This window comes from Erinaceus europaeus, chromosome 10 (assembly GCF_950295315.1).
Source record: "Erinaceus europaeus chromosome 10, mEriEur2.1, whole genome shotgun sequence".
Taxonomy (NCBI): Eukaryota; Metazoa; Chordata; class Mammalia; order Eulipotyphla; family Erinaceidae; genus Erinaceus; species Erinaceus europaeus.
In genome coordinates, this window is record NC_080171.1 from 111837377 (window position 1) to 111864213 (window position 26837).

The following is a 26837-nucleotide window of genomic DNA, read 5'->3' on the forward strand; positions in this document are numbered from 1 at the left end:
CAATTGATCTAGTCAGGTATTTAAAGACAGTGAATTTCACATCACTTTTTTTCTTTTTGGAGTTTGTTTTCAGCTATCTGAATGATATTGCTTACTGTAGCTTTTCAGAGTGGCAAGAATTTCAACTCAGATAGGACTGGTAAAATGAATTAGAAAATAAAACATTACATCTGCCAATATGGAATAACTGATTGCCTTGTGTAATCCCAGAATGTTTGCTAAATTTATTATATCATAAAATGAGAAGACCATACATGTATTTATGTAAGTGGGGGGGGAGGGTGCAGAAGCAGTCCAGTTCACAACTGGATAAAGAAGTTTGAGAATTCTTTAAGATATAGGCTTATTTTTTTCCATGTGAGTTTAGAATATCTAGACAGAGTGCGGTCCAGTAGGTGGTGCAGTGTGGCTAAGGCACTAGACTCTCAAGCATGAGGTCCTGAGTTCAATTCCCAGCAGCACATGTGCCAGAGTGATGCCTGGTTCTTTCTCTCTCCTCTCTTTCTCATTAATAAATAAATTAAATATTTTAATTCAATAACAACAACAATGATAACTCCAATATTAAAAAACAAAGGGAAACAACAAACAAACTGGTTTTCTTCTATTTTTTTTTTCCTCCAGGGTTATTGCTGGGCTCGGTGCCTGCACCATGAATCCACCACTCCTGGAGCCCATTCCCCACCCCCCCTTTGTTGCCCTTGTTGTTGTAGCCTCCTTGTGGCTATTACTATTGCCATTGTTGATGCCATGCGTTGTTGGACAGGACAGAGAGAAATGGAGAGAGGAGGGGAAGACAGAGAGGGGAGAGATAGATAGACACCTGCAGACCTGCTTCACCGCCTGTGAAGCGACTCCCCTGCAGGTGGGGAGCCGGGGACTCCAACCGGGATTCCTACGCTGGTCCTTGGCGCTTTGCGCCATATGCGTTTTACCCACTGCGCCACCGCCCGACTCCCTTCTATTTTCTTAAGGTTTAATTATTTTATTTTATTTATGAAATGGAAACATTGGCAAGACCATAGAATAAGAGAGTCACCAATATGGCCTAAATATCTATATATATTCTCCCCAAGGATCCTGCTTTCACTTCCTATCTAAGTCACTCTTACATCTATCACTACACTTGTTATACCTATTACTGTTTCTCCTATTTTACCTTTTCCCTCAAATAAGAGAAATAGTGTCTGGCTTCCTTGGATGTTTTCTAGATTTGCTTTCCTTTCGTTGCTGGTATAAAAAGAAGACAAATGCTTCCAGTCCTGGTGCAATGGTAGTGCAGAGTCCTCTGGTTTACTTCTGCTATCAATTTCCCTTCTGGGAGGATGGACCAAAATTCTTTTTTAGGCGTAGAAGATGGGAGTTCTGTCTTCTGTAATTGCTTCTCCTCTGCACATGGGTGTTGGTAGGTTAACCCATGCCTCTAGTCTGTTTCTGTCTTACCCTAGTGGGGTAGGGCTCTGGAGAAGTGAGGTTCCAAAAAGCACTGGTGAGGTCATGGTGAGGTCAGGATGGAATCACAGTTGCATCTGAAATGTGGTGGCTGCCAGGCAGTAATTGGAAAGCATAGGAAAATGTTTAATGAATAGGATTTGTAAAGTAGGAAAAGAGGAGGTGAATTTTCTATGTATTTAGTTTTAGGTGTAATATATAGAACTTTTGAGTTAATTTTGGTGTATGATACTAAGTTTTCAAAAGGCTCTTAAATAGCTGACTGGAAATGCAAAGTAGAGTTTTTCTACACAATTTGCATCACTTTAATCTTTTAATTTTATGGTGTCAAGGTTACTTACAATATAGGGTTAAAATAAAACAGATGGGGGCTGTGCGGTGCTGCTCCTGGTTAAACACACACAGAAGCATGCTCAAGGACCTAGGTTTGAGCCCCCTGTTCCCCACCTAGAGGGAGGGAAGCTTCACAAATAGTGAAAAAGGACTGTGGGTATCTCTCTCTCTGTGTGTGTCTCCCTCTCTACCTTCCCCATCCTCTCTCAATTTCTATCTGTACTATTTAAAAAAAATAAAGGGAAGAAAAAGGGAAAAATGGCAGCTGAGAGTAATGGACTCATCCTGCATTAAGTCCTAATGATAATCTGGTAGTAATGAAAAAAAATTGATACTTTAATTTTTAAATTTCGATGACTTTTTAAAGATACATTAATGACAGTAGTCGCATAACTGTGCTATGATGCCAGTAATTACAAAGTATTATTTAGAATGTAATCCTAGTAGAAATTGATTATTACGAAAAGATTAAGTTGCATTCTGGAAATAGACAAAAGACTTGAATATCACTTTGTGTTAAACTTCCATGATTAAGCAAAACTGGAAGTGTTAATAAACTTCTGAAAATTGTTAGCCTCACTAAAAATCTGGGACAGGAAAATCAGTATCAGAATGAGATTCCATTTCACACCTACACAGTTGCAACTCTTTCAGAGTCTGGTTACATTAAGTGCTGCTGAGGACACAAGGTTACCGGAGCTCAGCTACACAGTTGCCAAGGTCTGAACTAGCAACAGTTGATAGGTATGTCTGTGTTTTATTCCTGATAGTTTCATAGAAACTGTGGTTTGAAACAAAATGATGCCTAACAAAATGCAAGTCCTTGAATTATCCAATGCACTCTTGTTTTTTTTTCTTTATATAGTTTTTTAAATCTTTTTATTGAGGGGGTTAACATTTTACAGTGCAGTTATTAACACATGGGTACAATTTCATTATGCACCAGGACCCCAAAGTTCTCTTCTGCCTCTCCTTCCCAACCTCCCTCTTCGATGCAACACACCATGTCCAATCCACGTTTCACTTTGTATTCTCCCTCTCTGTCTCTGTTTAAGTCCCATTTACAAGTGAGATCATTTGGTATCAGTCCTTATCCTGTGGGCTTATCTCACTTAACATATATCCTTGTTTTTTCAATATAGGCTGATATTTATTTTTCATCAATGTTACAATCCAGCATTGTCATTCAAAATCTTGCCAAGCTGTTTTCTTTTTTCTTTCTTTCTTTCTCTTTCTTTCTTTCTTTCTTTCTTTTTTCTTTCTTTCTTCCTCCTCCTCCTCCTCCTCTTCTCCCTCTCCCTCTCCCTCTCCTCCTTCTCCTTCTCCTTCTTTTTCACATTGATGAGACTTTAACATTCTGGGCTGGCTTTTTTTTTTTTCAGAAGGAAAAAGAACTGGGGTATGATTAAGATTAATTCTCTCTCTTTTTTTAAAAAAATAAGGAATCTTTAAAAATTTATTTATTTATTAGAGAGAGAAAGAAATTGAGAAGGAAATGGGAAATAGAGAGGGGGAGAGACAGAAAGACACCTGCAGCCATACTTCATCACTTGTGAAGCTTTCCCCCTGTAGATGGGGACCAGGGACTTGAACCTGGTTCTTTATGCACTGTAATGTGTGCACTTAACCAGGTAACTCACCGCCTGGATCCCAGGATTAATTCTCTAGCAGTAAAAATGATTGACATAACCTTGTGAGTAATAGCACAGATGAATTTCCAAATGTATTTAGTATGGAAGGAGTCACAAAAAACTGAAAGATTGAATTTAATAAAATTTAAAGCTAAATGTTATGGCTTTTAGGGATAAACATGTAGATAGTAAAATTCTAAAGATGATTGAGTAAGTGAAAAACAAGATATCAAAAGAGTAGTTATCTCTGAGGGGAGAGGGGGTGAAAAGATATGCTTGGGAGGGTGGAATCAGAACAATGAAGGCAGGACCCCAGTGGTGTAATTAAACTAATTATAATAGAGTTAAATAAATGTAATTAAATGTAATTGTTGTAGTTATCTAGTCTTAAACTGACTGGCGGGTGCAAGTTTACATCTTCAACAGCTTTATTAATATTTTAATTCTTTCTTTACTGTATCTTAAATTTATTAACCTACATCACTAAACAAAAACCTGTTTATACAGAGTTGTTATTGTGAAGTATCATTTGTTCTCTATTCTTCTGCTCATTTTGAAATTCTGGTTTCTGCATTGGAAAGATATGGTGTCTATTATTTCAGCATTATTATCTTAAGCTTTTGGTATTAACACTATTGCTGTCTTCTCAAAATCAGTTAAAGAGTTTCGATGCACTTATGGTCAGAATTGTTTACACATCCAGGTATTATATAATTTGCTTTCTTTCCTTTCTTTTTCAGTAACAGTAGCCTTTGTCTATTTGAAAATTTTTTCCTTCTAAAATACAAAGAGACATGCAGTATTAAAGTAATTTAGGAAACAAGCTTTTGTGCCAGGTGGTAGTTCACCTGGTATAGTGCACATATTACCATGCATGAGGACCCATGTTTAAACCCCAGACCCCTGCCTGCAGGGGAAGCTTCATGAGCTATGAAGCAGTGCTGCTGGTGTCACTCCTCTCTGCTTCTCTCCCTCTTTCTCTCTCCCCCTTTCTCTCTCTCTCTCTCTCTCTCTTTCTCTCTCCTCTCTGCCCCCCTGATGCCAACTGGACTTCCCTGAGCACCAATGTGTCCTTGAGCCCCCAATTCCTCAGAGCCCCACCCTACTAGGAAAAGAGAGACAGACTGGGAGTATGGACTGACGTGTCAATGCCCATGTTCAGCAGGGAAACAATTACAGAAGCCAGACCTTCCACCTTCTGCATCCCACAATGATGGGGATCCATACTCCATACTTGGGTCCATACTCCCAGAGGGTTAAAGAATAGGAAAGCTATCAGTGGAGGGGATGGGATACGGAGTTCTGGTGGTGGGAATTGTGTGGAGTTGTACCTCTCTTATCCTCTGGTTTTTGTCAGTGTTTGCTTTTTATAAATAAAAATTAAAAAAATTATTCTTGATTCAGCTGGATACTCTCAGTCAAGGACCCAGGTTTAAGCCCCTGGTCTCCATCTGCAGGAGGAAAGCTTCACAAGTGGTGAAGCAGGGCTGTGGGTGTCTCTCTGTCTCTTACCTTCTCTATCTCTCCCTTCCTCTTGATTTCTGGCTATCTCTATCCAATAAATAAATAAAAATAATTTTTAAAAAAGTGACCAGGATCAGTGGTGTCATGAAAACACTCAGCCCCAGCAGTGATAACCCTAGTGACAGTAATAGTAATGATGATAACAACAAAAGTAGAATTAATAAAAATTTCAAAATAAAAAGAAAGCTTTCTCCAACATATTTTTCCTAATAAATGTATGAATCAAGTTGCTTTGGATAAGGAATTATCCCCCAACAAGAACTACCCAGAGTAACACCGGACTTCCTGGGTATCCACTGCTCTTTTATGAACTTGGGCAAGCGTTCTGTGTGAAGCAGTCCAGGTCGTTCCCTTGAAATAATTCAATCTGAACACATCTCATTCTCTATGTAGTAAATTCCAGAGCGCCCAGTTCGTTTGTGAGTGATCTCAGGCAACATGAGAGAACATTAGCCGAATGATGATCTTCTAAATACCTACGTTCTGATCATTGTAACCTGTATTACACTATTTGTAAGTCTTCACAAATGTGGTTAAACACTTAAAGTGAAGAAGCTATTGTGAATTATTACAAAGCACCCTAAATCTAATCACAGTTATCTGCATAAGAAAAAAAAACTGGGGAATATAAGCACCAGAGTGATTTTGCCACACACTAAAGAAGCTATAAGCCAACGAAATATGTAAAAGGAAAGGAACTCATTCTCCTCTACCTCCTAATATCTTTAAAAAATATATTTTAATTACATCTTATTGGATAGAGACAGAGAAAAATTGAGGAGAGGGGGATAGAGCAGGAGAGAGACAGAGAGACAGTCGCAGCTCTGCTTTACTACTCGTGAAGCTTCCCCCCTGCAGTTGGGGACAAAGGGCTTGAACCTGGGTCCTTGAACACTGTAATATGTGCACTTAACCAGGTGTGCCACCACCTGCCTCCCCCATTCAGCACCTTGACATAACAATGTAGCCCCAAGGACCATGAAATTTTTAATTTGTGTTGTTTTAATAAGTTTGTGGTCATAGTTATAACACTATGGGAAACCAATAAAGATTTCTACATATCATATATCAGGAATATATATGAAATGCAAAAGAGATTTTGGAATTAGACAGTAAACATAGACCAGATTAAATTGTAGGTGAAAGCTCAAATTTCCTTAAAAATATATTGCTGCTGATAATTTTGATATGGATATTCTATTCTCAGCAAGTACCGACCCAGAAGAAAATGAAGGAGTTCCCTAGAATAGGTTTGTAGTCATATTTGAGATGCATATGTAATCATAAACAGAGTGCTTGAGAAAAATACTAAGAGTACTTTTAGTGAGCAACATACTATTAGAAGCTGGAGGAAAGGCAGTCTTTGTTACATAGAGCAGGTGATTTAACTGAGCTGTGTCTTATTGTGTAGAAAGCAAAATTGTTTCTTTCACAACCAGGGCCTTGCACATGCATGATCTCACCACTTCCAGAATGATGTTATCAAAAGAGACAAAGAAAGGATGAGAGAGGAACCTCAACACTGTCATGTCTCTAAGTGTTGTGACACTCCCAAGTGTTGTCAGAACTCAAATATGGGCCACATACGACAAGGTATATATGGCCTAGCTGCAGAGTTCTCTCTCTTGCACTGAAAGTAAAGCTTCATCAGTAAATTTGCTTATTTAAAAAAAGAGATCTTAAAAGGAATTGTTGAACGTGTAGTCTGTTTTGACTTTGCTATGTATAGTAAAATGCAAGAGAAAAGAGAAATTTGAGGAAAGAACTGTTGGGTGGAAAGAGTTAAAAAATAAAAGGGATGGTGAGAAATTTGCAAAAGATATCAATGAAAGTCGACCTCTTTAGGAAGTTGTTATCATTGTTGGATAGGACAGAGAGAAATGGAGAGAGATGGGGAAGACAGAGAGGGAGAGAGAAAAATAGACACCTGCAGACCTGCTTCACGGTCTGTGAAGCGACTCCCCTGCAGGTGAGGAGCCGGGGTTCAAACTGGGATCCTTACACCGGTCTTTGCGCTTTGTGCCACCTGTGCTTAACCTGCTGTGCTATAGCCCGACTCCTTTTTTTTTTTAATTTAAATATCACTTTTAGAGGGAATGTTGATTTACAGTATTTTTGTTGTTACATGGTACATTTCCACATTTGCCCAGATATGCTCTGCTTTGCCTCTGGGGCCAGGTAACCCAAGGGCACACCGGGCTGAGCACACACACACTGTTATTTGTAAGGCCCTGAAATTCAAGTGCCCAGTCTCCATCTGCATGGGGGAAGCTTCAAGATCAGTGAGCCTGAGGTACAGTTGTCTGCTGTGGGAAGTTCTCTCTCCCTCGTCTCTCAAAATCTCTTTGTCCTATCAAAGAAGAGAAAGAAGAGGAAGAAGAGGAAGGAGGAGGAGGAGAAGGAGGAGAAGGAGGAGAAGGAGGAGAAGGAGGAGAAGGAGGAGAAGGAGGAGAAGGAGAAGGAGGAGGAGGAGGAGGAGGAGAAGGAGGAGAAGGAGGAGAAGGAGAAGGAGAAGGAGGAGAAGGAGGAGAAGGAGGAGGAGGAGGAGGAGAAGGAGGAGGAGGAGAAGGAGGAGAAGGAGGAGAAGGAGAAGGAGGAGGAGAAAAGAGGCCATCAGGTGGATTCATTGTGTAGGCACCAAGCCCCACTCATCACTCTAGTGGCAAAAAGAAAGAGAAGAAGAAAGAAAGAAAGAAAGAAAGAAAGAAAGAAAGAAAGAAAGAAAGGAGGGAGGGAGGGAGGGAGGGAGGGAGGGAGGGAGGAAGGGAGGAGAGGGATGACTCCAAGAGTAGATAGAGTGGAGTCTCAGGTCTGGAGGATGAAGCTGTGGATGCAGAGAACAGATTAAGTGACAGAGGATTACTCATAATAATTGCTCCCTGTTAATTATACTCTTGGAACCTAGTGAATTTTTTCCTGCTGCACTTCTCTATTCCTTGGGAGTGGACATTTCTTTCCTGCTCTCCATTTTTTCTCTCTCTTGGAATAGGCAGCAGCCATCCATGTGCAGTTCAAAAACTGGATTAGGGAAGCAGATCACTTGTTTACTTGTTCATCAAATCCACAGATGAAGTTTGTCCCAGCTTGTATTGTACTCACAGCCTCTTTTCTGATTTGCATGATTTCATGATGAGATTGGAGACTCTTATATGGCTGACATTTCAGCAGGATTTTGGACTTGACAGTGTGGAACTGAAATTGTATTGAGTTGAAACTTGCAGGTATGTTGAAAAGAGGTGGGTATATTTGTTACCCAGGACAGTAGTAAGAGAAGGGGCAGTGGGCAAATTTCATGGTTAATTGGTGGTCTCCATAAAGATAGGTGTACATCCAAATCTCTGGGGCCTATGAATGTGAATGTCTTCAAAAAGAACATCTTTGTGTATATAAATAAATATCTTGAGATGGTGGTGGTGCATCTGGTTGAGCGCACACATTATTACAGTGTGTAAGGACCTGGGTTCAAGCATTTGGTCCACACTTGCAGGGAAAAAGCTTCACGAATAGTGAAGCAGGACTTTGTCTGTCTGTCTGTCTGTCTGTTTGTCTCTCCCTCTCTCTCACCCCTTCCTTTCAGTTTCTGGTTGTCTTATTTATTATCCAAATAAACAAATAAAGATAATAAAAAAGAGAGAACATCCTGAATTTAGCATGTGGATCCTAAGTGCTCTGAAAGGTATTTTTATAAATTACAAAAGGAAAGACACATAGATGAGAGTTGAAAAATGATGTAGAACTTGGAGCTACAGGGTCACAAATTTGCAAAAGCTGATGAGTATCAGAGCTAGAAGAAGGAACAGAATTCATTGTACACCCCTTCCCTCCAATTCCACCCACCCAGAAACTTCAGATAGAAGCACAGCTCTGATGACACTTTGATTTAGAACGTTGGGCATCTAAAACTGTGAGAAAATAAATTCTGCTGTTTTAAGCATCTAAGCTTGTGATGTTTTAATGGAAGTTCCAGGAAACTAGGACACTTGGGAAGCTACCAAGCTCCAGATAGAGACCTACAGATTGTTAAGACACTCTGACCCAGTGAAGCAGGTGGTAAATATAATAGAAATAAGCAGAATAAAAGTAAGTTAAACCTTACTGGGCATAACACTTGTAATTATTTGGATATTAACTTTGTGCATCTATGTTTTAGGGAAAATCATTTTGACACTTTACCCTTAGGAACTAAGGCCTATAATGACTTTCTCTTCATATATTTTAATTACATAAAATTAAAGGTAGAATTTGTCTTTCAAAAATATGGCTGAAACACTGGGGACTCAGTAGACTCAGAAACTGTTAGCCTTTACCTCTGAAGACAGAGATAATCATATTGTTTACTACTGTGAAACCAGATGGTTAATAGTCTTCCAAAAATTACAGGTCATAACTTGGTAGGGTAATTGTGGTTTTAATAGGGGCTGTTATAGAAGAGGCTTAGACATTATACATTAGCAAACATTCATGACAATAATAGCAACTGAGCAATGCTAGCTAACACCAAATGGACTATTACCCACAGCTATGCATTTCACAGTGGGGTGAGGTGGTTGGCTGTGCTTACCCGATTCTGGTTACTTCTCCATTCTATGCCATAATCCATAACCTTTGAGATTTGGGTGGTTACCCATGAAAAGGTCTGAACTTTCTTCATCTCTACTGTCTGACTGTAATGTATGCTCCCAGAGGTAAAATCAGTGTTGTCCATGAAAAAAAAAAAAAAACCAATTTCTAAAGAGCACAAGCATTTGGAATACACAAAGGTGTAATTGTGCGTAGTCTATTGCTCAAAACCATCCTCTATAATTGGTACCTCTATTATTCTCATTGAGAACTTTCCATTAAAATTTAATCCCTTTCTAGCCCATGGTTTATGTTAGCCTTAGCAGCAGTCATGAAAGAATGATACACAGAACAGGACATCATAAAGGCAACCGTTTTGGTACTCAAGGGACCCTTCACACACACATCAGCTTCACAGCACGTTTCATGCAGAGGCAGCTACACTTCTCCTTGTGTCACATCAGGATTACAAATGAAGCAGTAGAATGCATAAAACTCAAAGGATTTAGCTTCTATCATGGAAGATGAAACACATCGAAACAATAAGCTTACGATACTGCTTTTCTTCAAAAAACTTAATCACAGGGCATTTTAAAAGTATTTTTCAATCTTTTTCAGAATAAAAGTAGTTCTAACAACTGGATGGGCCTGCTACTTGCATTAAGCATGGGAGTTTGTGGGCTTCCTGACTTTTAAAATAATTTGCATTTTAACTTTATCATATTAGCATTCAGAGTCACTTGTATAAAACTCAAAATTATCAGAGGAATATCACTGTGACAAATCTCTGAAGAACCCTGTTTCCCTTATTAAACATTGCAGTACTCAAACTGGAGAAAAAAAAGACACTGTTATACTTCCTTGAGGTGGTGAGATGCATACTAGGAAGGCTTTTTTTCACTTTCTCTCTTTTATTTTTAAATTATTAGTGCTTTAATAAAGATTGACGAGATTGTGAGATAAGAGGAGTACAATTCTATACAATTCAAAACCTACCACCAGAGTTCTACATCCCTTGCCTCCATTACAAGCTTCCTCATTCTTTATCCCACAGAAGGTGGGAGTTCTGGCTTCCGTAATTGCTTCCCTGTTGGACATAGGCACTGGCAGGTCAATTCATACCCCTAGCCTGTTCCTGTATTTCCCTTGTTGGGTAGGGCTCTGGAGAGGCAGGGTTCTAGGACACATTAGTGAAGTCATCTGCTCAGGGAAGTCAGGTTGGCGTCATGGTAGCATGGTCTGCAACTTAGTGGATGAAAAGCATTAAAATATAAAGCAAAAAAAAACCTGTTTAATAATCAGGAACCTAAAAGTAAGGATATAGCAGGTGAGATATGTGGTATTCATATTGGAAAAAGGTTGGAAGTCTTTTTTTTTTTTTTTTTTTTTTAGTTTTATTGCAAAGAGCCCATGATTTTACTAATTTTTGCCTGAGCCTGACAGCTAACATGCAGGTGGGCTGAGAGTATTGATTGGGAAGATGGTGTCAGAGTTGAGAATAGGACTAGTGTTGTTTTCGATGGGTTATGTTGTTTTCGCCGGGCTGGCTTCACAGGCGGGTAACAGACGACCCGGGATTCATGGCTGGGTTGTAGGCAGTATCTCTTTATTCATGCAGGACACAGCAAAATCTAAGACGAGCTAAGTTAAACTCAAAGTACTGTACAGTACTCTAAAACTCACAATGCTGTCTTTATATATACTTGCCAAGTAGGGTGGAAACAGGGTGTGACATAGAGAGGGTGGAGAGAAAAGTGACTGGTGACAATCAGAGTGTGACAAGGAGAGGATCAGGGTGTGACAAGGAGAGGGGGTGGAGCAAAAACATATCATGAAACAGTGGGGATTGAACCAATGCCCTGGAGAGAGGGTAGTGCTTGTTAACAACGGTTATGTAAATAGAATAGTGTTAAGCAGGGGAGATTTAAACCAAATGAAACAGAAGGGGTCTCATGCATACCAACAGACTAGAAAGCTGGATTACAGTAGAGAGAAACTCCCAAATAGGGGAAAATACATAAGTACTGTTAACTGTAAGCCCCATCAATCTTTTGAAGTTGCACAAAGACTCAGGCAGCCAGGGTCTACATTGAGAGGATAAAATTGTTCTTCAGTGTCTTGTGGGACCCCAAGACTAACTTATAGATAGATGTTACCTGAGAAATTTCCAGGACCTAAGAGGAGCCCCAGGAATGGAGGGGTAAACAGAATCTAGATAAGAGCTCTAGAGGTTATGTCATAGATGTTTCCAGAAGTAATTCAGAGAAGCAATCCTAATGTAAGGGCACTTTAGCAATAGCTTAACCAGTATGTTTGCTTATCCATTCCTTTCATGTATTTTATGTGTATGTCATAAAACTTGGAAGCAACCCAGATGCTCAGTATTAGGTGATCAGTTGAGCAAGTCATGATATGTATGAGAATACTACTCCACTGCAATAAATTAGGAAACCCTCTACTTTGTCACATCTTGGATGGAAAATGAAAAAATCGTATTAAATGAGAGAAGCCAGAAGGAGAAGCAGGAATCCTGAATGATCTCACTTATGGGAGAATCTAAAAAGTAGGGGAAATAGAGTAGAAGACAGAGTTAAATACGGACTAAGCAGCACCTGTGACAGTAAAATTGAGGACTCTGGGAGTGCCACTGAGGCAGGGTTTGAGAGCACAGCAGAGACTATGTGCATGACAGTAGAAGAAAACTTAAATTGGTGGTAGAATTTGTGGGCAGACTCCTCACATGAGGAAAGAAGAAATAGTAATCCTGTGATAAAAACTGCTTTGTAAATTGAAATAGCAAAAGAGACAAAAAAAAGAAAAAAAAATCTCTTTATGTGCAAAAAACCTAAATAGAAGATCTCTATAAATGCTTTTAATGTAAATATTTTATTTTATTATTATTTTTTAAATCAGAGCACTGCTCAGCTCTGGCTTATGATGTGGAGTGGGTTGAATCTGAGACTTAGAAGCCTTAGCATGAAAGACTCTTTGCATAACTGTTATGCTATCTCTCTTGCCCTTAAAACAAACATTTTACACTAATTTGAGATATTTATAAGTTATAAGTTAACTGACAGTATCTTCTCTTCTTTTTGTAAAAGTTTAATTCTTAAAATAACAGAATTTCTTTCAATCGTAGCAACTTAGACTTAATTTTAAAATATTAATAGTCTGTTACAAGATTGTAAGATTACAAGGTATAGCTCCATATCATACTCCCCACCAAAGTTCTGCATTCCCACTCTCCAACCTCCTAAAGATTAACACCATATTTCTTTCAAGTCTTATAGTTTGGATTTTTTTTGGGGGGGGGGGAGGGAGGTTCATGTAAATCACGTCTCTAGATTCCACATGTGAGTGAAACTATCTGCTAGTTGCCTTTCATTTCTTTACTTATTTCCTTATGCAATTCCTTGCATCCATTTTGTCCTAAAGGACACAGTATTAACTTTTTTGATTACAGAGTAATATTCCATGGAATATATATCCCATAATTTCTTTAACCAGTTACCTGTTGATGAACTTTTAGGCTGCTTCCACTCTTCCACTCTTTGCCTCTTATGAATAATGCAGCTATGCAAATAGAATAATGCAGCTATGCAAATAGAGGTTAATATGTCTCTTCTAATTAGCATTTGGGTGTCTACTGGGTAAAAAATCTGAGAGTGGTACTGCTGGGTCATAAGGTAAATCCGTTTTTATTTGTTTAAGGATGCCCCATACAGTCTCCCAAAGGGACAGTACCAGTTTGCATTCCCACTAACAGTGAAGGAGAGTTCTCTTTCCTGCACAGCCTCCCCAACACTTGTCATTTTCTGGCTTTTTGATGTAAGCCCTTCTTTCAGGTGTGAGATGATTGAAAAAAAAAAAAGAGAAAAAAGAAAGTCTTATAAAATATGTTAGTAAAGCCATCTGGGCCCCAGGCTTTTATCCTTGGATTGATTTTTTATTACTGATTCAATTTCTGTTGTTGAGGTGGTCTGGTGTCGGGCTGCACCGCGGAGAAGAGAGCGGACGTCCAGAGCAAAGGGGTACACAGATCTTTATTATAGGATGGGGGGGGGAGGTTTGGTTCAGACCACGTGGAGCCAGCCAGCAATGGCCGACCCCGGGGGAGAGCAGGGAGCAAGACCTCAGAGAGGGAGAGCCGAGAGCCCAGAGAGAGCGAGGGGAGGGGTGAGGGGGCTTTTTATTGGGCGACAACCAGGGGTGCCGTGTAGGGCCAGGATTGGTTGAAAGGGGGCACTCTAGGATTTAGCGAGGCATAGAAAAACCTGGGGGCGGAGCCAGGATTGGTTGAAAGGGGGCACTCTAGGATTTAGCAAGGCATAGAAAAACCTGGGGGCGGAGCCTGCATCAGAATAAGTCCTCAGCAACAAATTTCTAAACTAGAGATTGTCTTGTTTAAGCTATACTTCCTCTTAGGTTGTGCTTGGCAGTTGGTATAATTCTAGATGATATCTCAGTATAGTTTTAATTTGCATTTCTCTAATGGTAAGTGAAGTGGATCATTTCTTCAGGTGTCTGTGGGTCACGTCATGTGTATCTCTTCTTTAGGATACTCCTTGTTCTGCATTGGAAGAATAAGCATTATTAAAATGGCCATTCTACCAAAAGAAATCTACAGCTTCTTTTTTTTTCTTTTCTTTTCTTTTTTAAAAAGATTTTGTTTATTTGTTTATGAGAAAGATAGGGGAGAGAGAGAAAGAACCAGACATCACTCTGGTACATGTGCTGCCAGGGATTGAACTCAGGACCTCATGCTTGAGAGTCTAGTGCCTTAGCCACTGCGCCACCTCCTGGACCACAGAAATCTGCAGTTTCAATGCAATCCCTATCAAAACCCCAAAGGAATTTTTCAAGCAAATGGAACAACTTGTCCAAAATTTTGTGTAGAATCGCAAAAGACCGCAAATTGCCAAAGCACTTCTGAGAAAAAAGACAAATTATGGAGGCATCACACTCCCCAACTTTATACTACAAAAGTAATCCAAATAGCATGCTACTGGAATAAAAAATGAATATTTAGATCAATGGAGCAGAGAGGGAGAGAGACACATGTAGCCCTTCTTCACCACTCACAAAGTTTTCCCCTGCAGGTGGGGACTGGAGGCTTGAACCAGGTCCTTGCACATTGTAACATGTGCACTGAACCCAGTGTGTCACAGTCTGGCTCCTTTTTGTACTTTTTCTAATAATGCTGACTTATTTTTTTGAAAGAGTGAAACACTTCCTTTAAAGATAACGTTCCTGGAATGCAAAGTAGGCCTGACCCAGTTGTCCTGAGACTGCAGAGATCAGAGTTGGGTGCCATTATTCTGCTCAAGTTTCTGCCAGCTCACAGTGTCATCTTCTCCCCTGACTTGTAGCTCCACCAAGAATGACCTATAGGACTGCAATGTGATGAAAGAATAACTCTGCCATGAGTTCACATGATGCAGACATGCCTCCAAAAGCAAAGGAAATCATTGCTACTACCAACCACATGAGACAAACCAGTCTAAAATACTGTATTACTGTCTTAGCTGTAAATACTGTCTTAGCTGTTGACAAAATGCCACATCAAAGAGGCAACATTTCTTTGATAGTTCCCATGCACATCTAACATGAATGAAAATAAACTGGCAAAAATAAAGGGCAAATAAGAACTGAATTATTCCTATAAGCATGAGGAATGAGTTTGTCATGGCATATACGGACAGATGTATTATGTAATGTCATAATAAGTGTCAGCATCAGGGACCAGACAGTGGCACATCGAGTACAGCACACATGTTACCATGCTTGGGGTCCTGGGTTGAAGATCAGCACCCCCCCAACCCCACCTGCAGGGGGATATTTCACAAGCAGTGAAGCAATGCTGCAGTTGTCTTTTTTTCTCTTTCTCTATCTTCTCATTCCTTATCAATTTATCTGTGTCTTTAGCCAAAATACAGAAGAAAAACAAAGAAGGGGGTGGAAAGTATCATCACGATGAGCAATGAGTTTATCATGAAGGCACTGAGCCCCAGCAGTAACCCTGGTGACAATAAAAGAAGAAAGAGTCAGTAACATAATACATAATGATGCAATCCTTAGAGATGTCATATTGACAGCTTGATGCATTCTTGCCAGAAGATTTGGCAAATGTTTCCAACCAGAGGATTTTTGTTTGGAGAACAAGTCAGTAAATATTCAACAGTATACCAGCAGGTCAAGGTCACAATGTCTGGACATTGTGCTCGGTCACTAACCAACTGTTTGACCTGAGAAGTTTTTCTTTTTCTTTTTTCTTTCTTTTTTTTAAAATTTTCCTTTTTACTTTTCTCATGTGGCTATTTTGAAAATCAAAGGAATCAAAGCAAGTAAAGCACTTAGAACATTACTTGAAACATATTACTTATGTGACTGTTTTGTCCTTATTTTTATTTTGTTTTTTTGTTTATTTATTTATTTATTTATTTATTTATTTGTCTCCAGGATTATCACTGAGACTCGGTACCAGCACTGAGAATCCCCTGCTCCTGGAAGTCATTTTCTCCGTTTTTTTTTTTTGTTTGTTTGTTTGTTTTAGTTGGATAGTACTAGTACGGAGAGAAATTAAGAGAGGAGGGGGAAGATAGAGAAGGAAAGAGAAAGAAACTGGCAAACCTGCTTCAACACTTGTGAAGCAACCCCTTCCCTCTGCAGGTAAGGAGCCAGGGTTCCAACTGGGATCCTTAAGCCAGTCATTGCACTCAGTACTGTGTGCACTTAACTCAGTGCGCCACCACCCAGCCCTCCATGCCCTTATGTTTATATCATCATAATGCACACATCTTATCTAAACATCTGATGGTTTACTAAACCTTCAGAAACACACACACACAAAATCTTACCTCTACCTGTAGTCATTCACCTGGTGTACACAGTTGTAAAACAGAGAGCTATTTTCCGTACACACAGCCATTCTATCAAAGACAAACATTTACTAGCTTCCTTTGATAGTCCTGAGCCATGTGTTGACATGCTGCATGTAACTGAACATCTGCTTATAACCTTTTTAAAGAGGTAACTGAGTGGCAGCCTTGTCTCTTTTTTTTTTTTTTTTCCACTTCTTCTTCCATTCTGCTGACTCACTGTAAACACAATAGTAAGATCTGCAGAAGCCGGTTTGTGTTCTGAGTTGGCTTTGGGGATACAGCCTCCAAAATTGAGCTGCGATATGGAAGTTGTCTGGGTTCCCCAAAACTCATGAAGCAGTATCCATACCAAAGAGAAGTAAATATCTGTGCCACTGAAACTCTTTTTCTTTAGAGTTTGTGCCTTTGAAAAATAGGCCTACTAGCTATTTCCAAAACAGAGACCCCCAAATCTTCATCTGCACTATTCCAGCCTTTAGGTTCATGATTAGTCAACAATTTGTTTGGCTTTATATATTAACTCTTTTTTCAGCCACTGGATTCCAGATGCTACTATGATGCCAACCAGACTTCCCTGGGCAGACAACCCCACCAATGTGTCCTGGAGACCCACTTCCCCAGAGCCCCAACCCACTAGGGAAAGAGAGATACAGGCTTCTTCTTCTTCTAGCATTTGCCCTTCTTCCGTAGCCAGTCAACAGCGTCAGGTTGAGCCTGATGTAAAGTTTCGAGACCTCCTTTGAATCTGGAAAGGTGGCAGTCGTTGACTATGTGGGTCATGGTCTGTCTGGAGCCACAGGGGCAGTTCGGGTCGTCTCTGGCTCCCCAGCGATGGAACATAGCGGTGCACCGGCCATGGCCTGTTGGATAGCAATTGAGGAGGGCCCAATCATAACGTGCTAGGTCAAAGCCGGGTTGACGCTTGCAGGGGTCTGTGATGAGGTGTTTGTCCTTTACCTCAGCTGACTGCCAACTCTGTTTCCAAGAGTCTGGAACAGAGAAGTTCAGTGTAGGCGTAGGGGACCAGATTGGATGACAAGTAGTCAAGCGTTGGATAGGGTGGGCGAAGATATCCGCGTATATTGGCAGGTCCGGTCGAGCGTAGACGTGGGAAATGAACTTAGATGATGCCGCATCCCGACGAATATCTGGCGGGGCGATGTTGCTAAGAACTGGCAGCCATGGAACCAGGGTGGAACGGATGGTTCCAGAAATTATCCTCATGGAGGAATATAATTTGGAATCAACCAAGTGGACATGGGGGCTATGGAACCATACTGGGGCACAGTATTCTGCAGTGGAATAGCATAATGCCAGAGATGATGATCGTAGTGTGGAAGCGCTCGTGCCCCATGAGGAGCTGGCCAGTCTTGCAATGATGTTATTCCTCGCGCCCACCTTTGCTGCAGTTTTTATGAGATGTTCGTGAAATGACAGAGTGCGATCAAGAGTAATGCCAAGATAGACTGGCTGGGCTTCATGCCGGATTCTTCTATCATCAAGCTGCACATTAAGCTCATGCGAGGCCAAGGCATGATGTAGATGGAAAACAGATGATACCGTTTTTGCAGTGCTAGGGTTAGTTGCCATTTTTTACAGTAATCAGATATCAGAGACATGTCTTTCATGAGTGTTTCATCGAGGATGTCAAACTTGGATGCCTGAGTTGCACAGCAGATGTCATCGGTGTAGATGAACTTCCTTGAAGAAATTTCTAGAAGGTCATTGATGTAAATATTAAATAGCGTAGGAGCCAGAACAGAGCCCTGGGGGAGGCCACTTGAGACAAGTCTCCATCTGCTAGACTTGTCACCCAGATGCACCCGGAATCTTCTGTTTTGGAGAAGAAACGATATAGTGTTGGCCACCCATGGAGGCAGGCATCTTGATCAAGATCTTGACTAGGAGACCACGGTGCCAGACCGTGTCATAGGCTGCTGTGAGATCAACAAAGACAGCACCCATCTTTAAATTCTTCTGGAATCCATTTTCAATGTAAATTGAGAGGGCCAGGGCTTGTTCGCAGGTAGATCTTCCTGGGCGGAAACCAGCTTGGGCGGGTGATAGGAATTTCTCTGTAAGAGGAGAAATACGTGACGGAAGCAACTCTCAAGGAGTTTGTAACACACGGAGAGGAGAGAAATTGGTCTATAGCTGGCAGCCAGTGTTGGGTCTTTCTTTGGTTTCAAAACTGCTATTATCTTCGCACGACGCCAAATTTTGGTCATAGATTCGGATTCCAAGATGTGGGACAGGAATGAAGTGAGCCACTTCTTTGCCGCGGGGCCCAAGTTAAGAATGAGTTCTGGGGTGATGTTATCATAGCCAGCAGCCGTTCCCGGTTTAACCCTCTTCAAAGCTTCTTCCAGTTCAGACAGTGTAAAGGGAGAGAGTTTTGGAGATGGACAAGATAAACGGAAGTGGGATGACCACTCATGGGAAATTTCTCTTTTCCAGACTGGGTCGATCTTAGCACATCCAACTTGAGTTAGGTGACTGGCCACTGAGTTTGGAGATACGGGAGGATGGGAGATGGGAGAGGGTTGGCTACCGGCACCCAGACTATGAAGAAGCTTCCAGGAAAGAGTGATACAGGCTGGGAGTATGGATCAACCTGCCAACACCCTGTTCAGAGGGGAAGCAATTATAGAAGCCAGACCTTCCACCTTCTGCACCCCATAATGATCCTGGGTCCATACTCCCAGAATAGGAAAGCTAGCAGAGGAGGCGACGGGATATGGAGTTCTGGTATTGGGAATTGTGTGAAGTTATATCCCTCTTATCCTATGTTTTTTGCCAGTGTTTCCATTTTATGAGTAAACATTAGAAAAATTAAACATGTGAACTTACACCCAAAAATTCAAACATCCTGTGAGACTATGACAACCTTTGGTGGTTATAACAGTATTTGTGGGGGTGGGGCTGGGGGGAGGAGGATCACAGAACTGTGATGGTGGATATGGTGTGGGATTATACTCCTGTGATCTTACAATTTTGTAAACCATTATTAAATCATGCATTGAAATGCTAAAATAAATCAATAAACCTGTCTGTCAACTTCCTTTACTTAAAAAAAATTATAAAAAGTTAGAGCACTACTACACAGTACCTAGTAGCAGAGCTCAAATTGACGGACGCAGGTGTGTAAGTTCTGAGCTTCACCTACTGATCCACCTGCCCTCAGCTCCACCCATTTACCCTTTGAATCTAGAATTTCACAAAGCAGAAGTTCCTGAGAAATGATGATCATATTGATGTCTCTTATTGACAACAATAGCCCTGTATTGCCACAATATAGTTTTGAAATATGGGTTCTGTTATTCATCAGGGGGGACGCTTCACAAGTGGCAAAGCAGGTCTACAGGTGTCTATCTTTCTCTCTCTCCCCAGACTCTCTCAATTTCTTTCTGTCTTATCCAATAAAATGGGGAAGAAAATGGTCACCAGGAGCAGTGGATTCATAGCACTGGCACCAAGCCCCAGTGATAACCCTGGAGGCAAAGGAGGAGGAGGAGGAGGAGGAGGAGGAGGAGGAGGAGGAGGAGAGAGAAGGAGGAGGAGGAGGAGGAGGAGAAGGAGAAGAAGAAGAACAAAGGAGGAGGAGGAGGAGGAGAAGAAGAACAAAGGAGGAGGAGGAGAAGAGAGAAGAAGAAGGAGGAGGAGGAGAAGGAGAAGAAGAAGAACAAAGGAGGAGGAGGAGGAGAAGAGAGAAGAAGAAGGAGGAGGAGGAAGAGAAGAACAAAGGAGGAGGAGGAGGAGGAGAAGAAGAAGAAGAAAAAGAAGAAGAAGAAGAAGAAGAAGAAGAAGAAGAAGAAGAAGAAGAAGAATGAGAAGAAGAAGAATGAGTATTGAATGAAATCTAATCAGGATATTAAGTTGAGGATTGGGGAAATGACTAAGCTCTCTAGCTGTACCCAGGCATTGAGCATGCCTGATTCCACTACTCCTGGTCCTTTCTTTTAATTTTAGATAAAGAAAAACAGAAGGGGCCAGGTGGTGATGCACATGGTAGAGAAATCAAGTTACCATGAGCAAGAATCTAGGATCAAGGCCCTGATTCCCACCTTCATGGGGTAGGGGCAGGGGGGTGTAGGGGTAGAGGGAGGTGGCAGAGTTTCACAAGCAGGAGACTGTTGCTGCAGGTGTTTCTCCTCTCCTCTCTCTCTCTCTCTCTCTCTCTCACACACACACACACACATACACACACACACACACACACACACACACACACACACACTGTCAAAACAGTGGCTACCAGCAAAAGGTGCTGGAATTGTGCAAGCCCCAGTGATAACCATGATGTCAAAGAGAGACAAAGAAAGAGGAGAGACACCACAGCATGCTCCACCTTTCATGGAGCGCCCTCTAGTGTCCATAGAGTAATAGGAGGCTCACAGAGTCCTTGCACAGGGTAGAGTGTACACTCTACTGAGTGAGCTCTCTTCACGTCCCCATGATAGTTTCCTTTATTTGTTTACTATAGAGACTGTGAAACAGATCACAGCACGGAAGCAGTGAGTCACGCAGTAAGTTATTTCACAACCGGCCCTTACAATATTTTCAAGAGATTATTGTGGCCACAGTGCATAAAATGAACTAAAGAGAAAATAAGAAAGATGATCATGTTGGCAAAAAGTGTAATTTGGGTGGATAGGGATCAAGAGAGTAGAAATTAAAGGAATAATAATAATAATAGGAGGACATGGTTTATAGACTAACCACAGTAGTTGGTGACACTGGGTATGAAGGGGACTACTTTAAGCCCTGGAATCAGGACACTCTGGTGCCTCACATGGAAAGCTGCCACTCAAACAGGTAGGCTGAACATCACCTAGAGAAGTAAGCAAAGAAAGCTCAGATCCCAACCTCATGTCAGCCTACAAGCTCCTACCGACACATCACAGGTAATAAACAGTGGCTAGTCGTTTATTTCTTGAAAAAAATAAGGTAATATTTCTGGTATTTAATTTTTAATTTTTTTTTTAACCAGAGCACTGTTCAGCTCTGGTTTATGGTGGTACTGGGGCTTGAACCAGGGACTTTGGTGCATCAGCTATGAGAATCTTTCAGCATAACCATTATGCTATCTATCCCCTTTTTTATTTTATTTTTTTACATTTTTTAAAGATAAATAGATTCCTGAGGTAAATGAAAGTTGATAATTACTTGACCTTTGCTTCTCCGGGCACCCAGAGCAGTGATTACATATATCACCTTGCTTTTTTCCCCTTTAATAATCAACATTCAACATTAGTGGGGTTTTTTTCTTACTTTTCTTTTCTCTCTTTCTCTCTCTTTTTTTTTTTTTTACATTTTTGCTTTATTGGGGGGATTAATGGTTTGCAGTTGACTGTAAAATCCAGTAGTTTGTACACATGTAACATTTTTCAGTTTTCCACTTAACTGTCGTTACATTGGTTTGTTCTAGCCCTCCCCCGCCAAGAGAATTAGATCAGTCCAGTTAATTTCGTGGGCCCGCTTGGCCCCGCCCCAAGGAACCCCAAGAGAGGGTTCCTGAGTTCGAGAGTTCTGGAGTTCCTGAGTTGGAGAGTGAGAGAGAGTGCTTGTGCCTCTGCAAAGAGACAGCAGAGTTCTGTTTGGTGATTAGTTTGGTTTAGTTTATGAATCGTTGTTCCTGAATAAAGAAATACAGCTTCCCTGCCCAGCCGTTGTCTCTGCGTCTCTGTTACCCGCCTGTGAAGCTATCCCAGCCCGGCTAGAGCCGCCGAAATTTTAACAACACTTAATAATATAACCCCCCTTAGGTCCTCCTCTGCCACCATGGTCCAGGACCTGAACCCTCCGTCCCCACCTCAGAGTCCTTTACTTTGGTGCAATACGCCAACTCCAGTCCAACTTTGGCTTGTGTTTTCCCTTCTGTTCTTTTTTTTAAACTTCTGTCTATGAGTGGAATCATTCCATATTTATCCATTAAGGGTTTTCTTATTCACAATTTAAGTGTGAAGAAACTGAAGCTCAAAAACTGCAAGTAAATTTACTTGTAGATGTAGTCATACAACTGTGATGGAAAGAGCTGGGTGTCTAAGCAACTCAGTGTCTACAAGCCCCATGTACTAGAATAACAAACGTGTGTGATGTTTTAAGGGATTCTGAAAGCCTCTTTTAATCTGGCCTCAAAATCTTTACCTGCTGCTTAAATAGTTTTAAAAGCTCCTTCTAAATTAGCCAGAGACTCATTTTACTCCAGGGTTTATAAATAGCACTGATAATTTTATTTTATTTTTTTCACCAGGGGAGAATATAGAACAGAACAGATAATCTCTGTAAACATAGGGATTAAATAATTTTATCTTTATGACAGGGCCAGGATCTAAAGTTTTCACAGACTAAGGGTACTATGGTTCAGAGGACAGCAGGAAAGAATACAAGGGAGAGCTAATGAGGGTCTTTACAAGGGAGTGGCCGTGATAGCGCTGTTTATATGGGCAGGAATGCAACATCTATTTATTTACTGCCTCTGGTCTCAGTGCTCCCAGATGCAGATATGAAACCCCCCCCACACACACACACACCAGGTTGAAGAAGCTGTTTAATTGCATGCTAAGTTATTCAGGGCACCTGTCTGTCTGGGCTAAGGGGCCCAACCTCCATGATAGGCACCACCACACACTTTCTGTGTGCATTTGTGCAGAAGACAACTAGCAAGTTTCCTTCATCAAGATAAGTCTCCGTCTTGAGGTGAGAGGTATGCAACTCACCCGGCTTAGCAAGACTAGGCAACCTTCTTTCTTCTCTCTAATGATGCCAAGAGAGCTTTGCCTGGGCAAGATGTAGTGGGTTTTCATTAGGAATTATTTATGAGCCTTGTGTTGGGGCCTGGCGTTGACTCACAAGGTAGAGTGCACATCTTAGTATGTATTAGGCCTTGGGTTCAATGTTCTTAACCGCATGGAACAGAATCACCCCAGTATCACCAGGGACAGAATAGGAAGGACTTTATCCCTCTGTCATTTAGCCAGGCTGTATGGTGTCTCTCCCTCTCTCTCTACTCTCTTTATCTCTCTCCTACTCCAAACTCCCAGATACGGATATAGTGAAAAACTCAGTCCGGGGAGGCCATTCACACATCACATATGTGCAGGGTCCTGGGTTCATATCCTGGTACCACAAACAAAAATAAGCAAACAAGTAAAAGTGACCTGTAATCTACATCCCTTGGACATGGATTCTGCACAACTGATAAGCAGCAACTTAAATAGAGAGCACTAGGCTGTGAAAATACAAGACTAAGCATCTTCCTACAAGGAAACATGGAGTGAGTCAGAAGTTCATGCCTGCTAGAACACAGGTGCCAGAAAATACCCTTAAGTGAGGGGTGGTGGTGGTGTGCCTGGTTAAGCATGCACATTACCAAGTGCAAGGACCTGGGTTCAAGCCCCTGGTCCCCACCTGCAGGGGGAAAGCTCCATGGGTGGTGAAGCAGGGCTGCAGGTGTCTCTCTGACTCTCTCTCTCTCATTCTTTATCCCCCTTTCTTTTCAATTTTTCTTTGTCTCATCAAATTAAATAAATGAAGCTTAAAAAAAATACTTGAAGAACTGGGTTCAAGTTCCTTGTTTCCACTTTCAGGGGAAAAGCTTCACATGTGGTAAAGCAGTGCTGTAGGTGTCTCTCTTTCTGCCTCCCTCTCTATCTGCTTCCCTCTCAATTTCTCTATCTCTATCTAATACATAAATTGCCTTAAAAAAGAAAATATAGATCACAGACTCCTTTTTAAGATAGACTATTTTAAATCAGTGTAGGTGTTTCAAAATAAAATACAATTGGCCTGGAATGTAGCCAGTTGTATATAGCCTTGTTTTCTGCTTCAATTTCTGAATACATGCTTACTTTTAATTTGTTTTTGTTGTTGTTGAAGTATGGTCAGTTTCTACTGTTGCACATTGAATGTGTGCCAGGAATACTTTTTCAGATTGCTTCACAAGTAAGTCATTAACACCATGCCTACTACAAGAGCACTGACCCCCCCTCCATACCACATGTCCACCACCCCCTCTCCTTCTGGTGACCTCAGCTTTGTGCAGTCTGTTTCTTGTTTTGTTCTTTACAGACTATAGACTTTTAATATTAAAGTATATTTCATTTATTCATTAAATAGAGACAGAAAGAAACTGAAATAGGAAGGGGCAGGGGGAGAAGCTGGGCGGCAGCGCACTTGGTTAAGCACACTCATTGCAATGTGCAAGGATCCAGGGTCAAGTCTCCAGGTCCCACTTGCAGGGGAAAAACCTTCACAAGTCTCTAAGCCTCTCTCTTTCTCTCTCTCTCTCTGCCTCTCTCCTTTCTCTCCCTATCTCCCCTTCTCTCTCAATTTCTCTCTGTCTCCGTCCAATAAATAACAAATACAGTTTTAAGGCAAGAGTCATAAAAGACTAAAATCAATCAAACATTTAAGAAAGTGGTGAGGGGAGAGAAAGAGAGAAACCACTCATGAAGCTTCTTCCCTGCAGGTGGGGACTGAGGAAATTGAACCTAGATTCTTGGGCATGGTAACATGTACACTCTACCAGATACACTACTGCCTGGCCCACAGGTTATAGATGTTTAAATTAGCAGGCTGCAACAGCTATTCCAGATGGCTGGCTTAATCTTTGCCTTGCTCTTTAATTTTACCATGCCCTCAGTCTTACCACTGCACTGCCCTTCCTGCCCAGCCCTGGCAAGCGGCCTTAGAACTGCAGGAGATACTCCCAGAGACAGTGCCAGCAGAACTGTAAGCAGTACACTACACTGCCTGAAAAATACACTGAGTTCTTTGGAGTCTTTATTTTTTTATTCTCACCAGTGTTATCCGTCACTAGGAATCCATCACTCTTGGTGACCATTTGCTTTGCCTTTCTTTTATTATTAGAGATAGATAGAAGTTGAGAGGGAAGTGGGGTATAGAGAGGGAATGAGGAAGAGAGACACTTGCAGACCTGCTTCACTGCTGGTGGGGACCAGGGGCTTGAATCCTGAACCCCTGAGCCCAAGTCATTGTTCTCTTTTTTTTTTTTCCTCCAGGGTTATTGCCAGGGCTCAATGCCTGCACCACGAATCCACTGCTCCTGGAGGCCATTGTTTCCCTTTTGTTACCCTGTTTTGATTTTTTTACCATTGTTGTGGTTATTATTATCGTTGTTATTGATGTTGTTGTTAGATAGAACAGAGAGAAATAGAGAGAGGAGTGGAAGACAGACGGGGAGAGAAAAACAGACACCTGGAGACCTGCTTCACCACATGTGAAGTGACTCCCCTGCAGGTGGGGAGCCGGGGACTCTAACCAGGATCCTTACGCTGGTCCTTGTATTTTGCGCCACATGCGCTTAACCCACTGCGCTACCTCCCCAGCCCCTAGGTCCTTGTTCTTAATAGCACATGTATTCTAGTTCTACCACCACCAAGTCCCTTTTCTAGAATCTTAACAGGACCTTAAAACATGCAGAACCAGCATTTTCTGCGTAAGACTCCCAGTAGCTGTTACCTTCTACAGGCAGCTTATGGGTCTGCCCCTGCCTGACTTAATGTGTCTGAATAGGAGCTTAGTTCCCAGGTGTCTCCTATCAGATTGGCCATTTTAGCCTTGTATTTCTGGGTCAGCTAGATTATAGGCCTCATTTGCTTGTTGATGATTACCACTTTCTTTTTGAAGGACTATTATTAGATTCTGAGGACTGTTAGAACAAAGTACCACTAGCTGGGTGGCTTGAAATGACTAAGATTTTTTTTTTCTTTCAATGTACTGAAGTCCAGAAGCCTGAAATAAAACTGAAGCAAAACCACACTCTCTCTGGTGGGTCGAAAAGAGAATCTTCTCTGCCTTTTTCAGATGTTCCTGGGCTTGAAATGTACCTGTAAAATCTCAGCCTGTTTTCACAGAGCCTCTTCTATGTACCTGTGTCTTCATAGTGTATTCCACACATGTTCATGGGTGTGCGTGTAGTTATATGTTATCGCCTGTGCAGTTGTGTGGATATATATGTAAATTTCTATAAGTGCATAATTGTACATCTATCTTTTTCATGGGTATTTGTGTGCATGAGTGCATATCCATGGATATACATGTGCATGTGTGTGCCTCTACACATGTGGAATTAGTTGAAACTATTCTTTTTTAATTTTTATTTATAAAATGGAAACACAGACAAAAACCATAGGATAAGAGGGGTACAACTCCACACAATTCCCACCACCAGAACTCTGTATCCCATCCCCTCCCCTGATAGCTTTCCTATTCTTTATCCCTCTGGGAGTATGGAAGGTCTGGCTTCTGTAATTGCTTCCCTTCTGACAGGGTGTTGGCAGGCTGATCCATACTCCCAGCCTGTCTCTCTCTTTCCCTATTGGAGTGGGGCTCTGGGGAAGTGGGTCTCCAGGACACATTGGTGGGGTTGTCTGCCCAGGGAAGTCCGGTTGGCATCATAGTAGCATCTGGAACCTAGTGGCTGAAAAAAGGG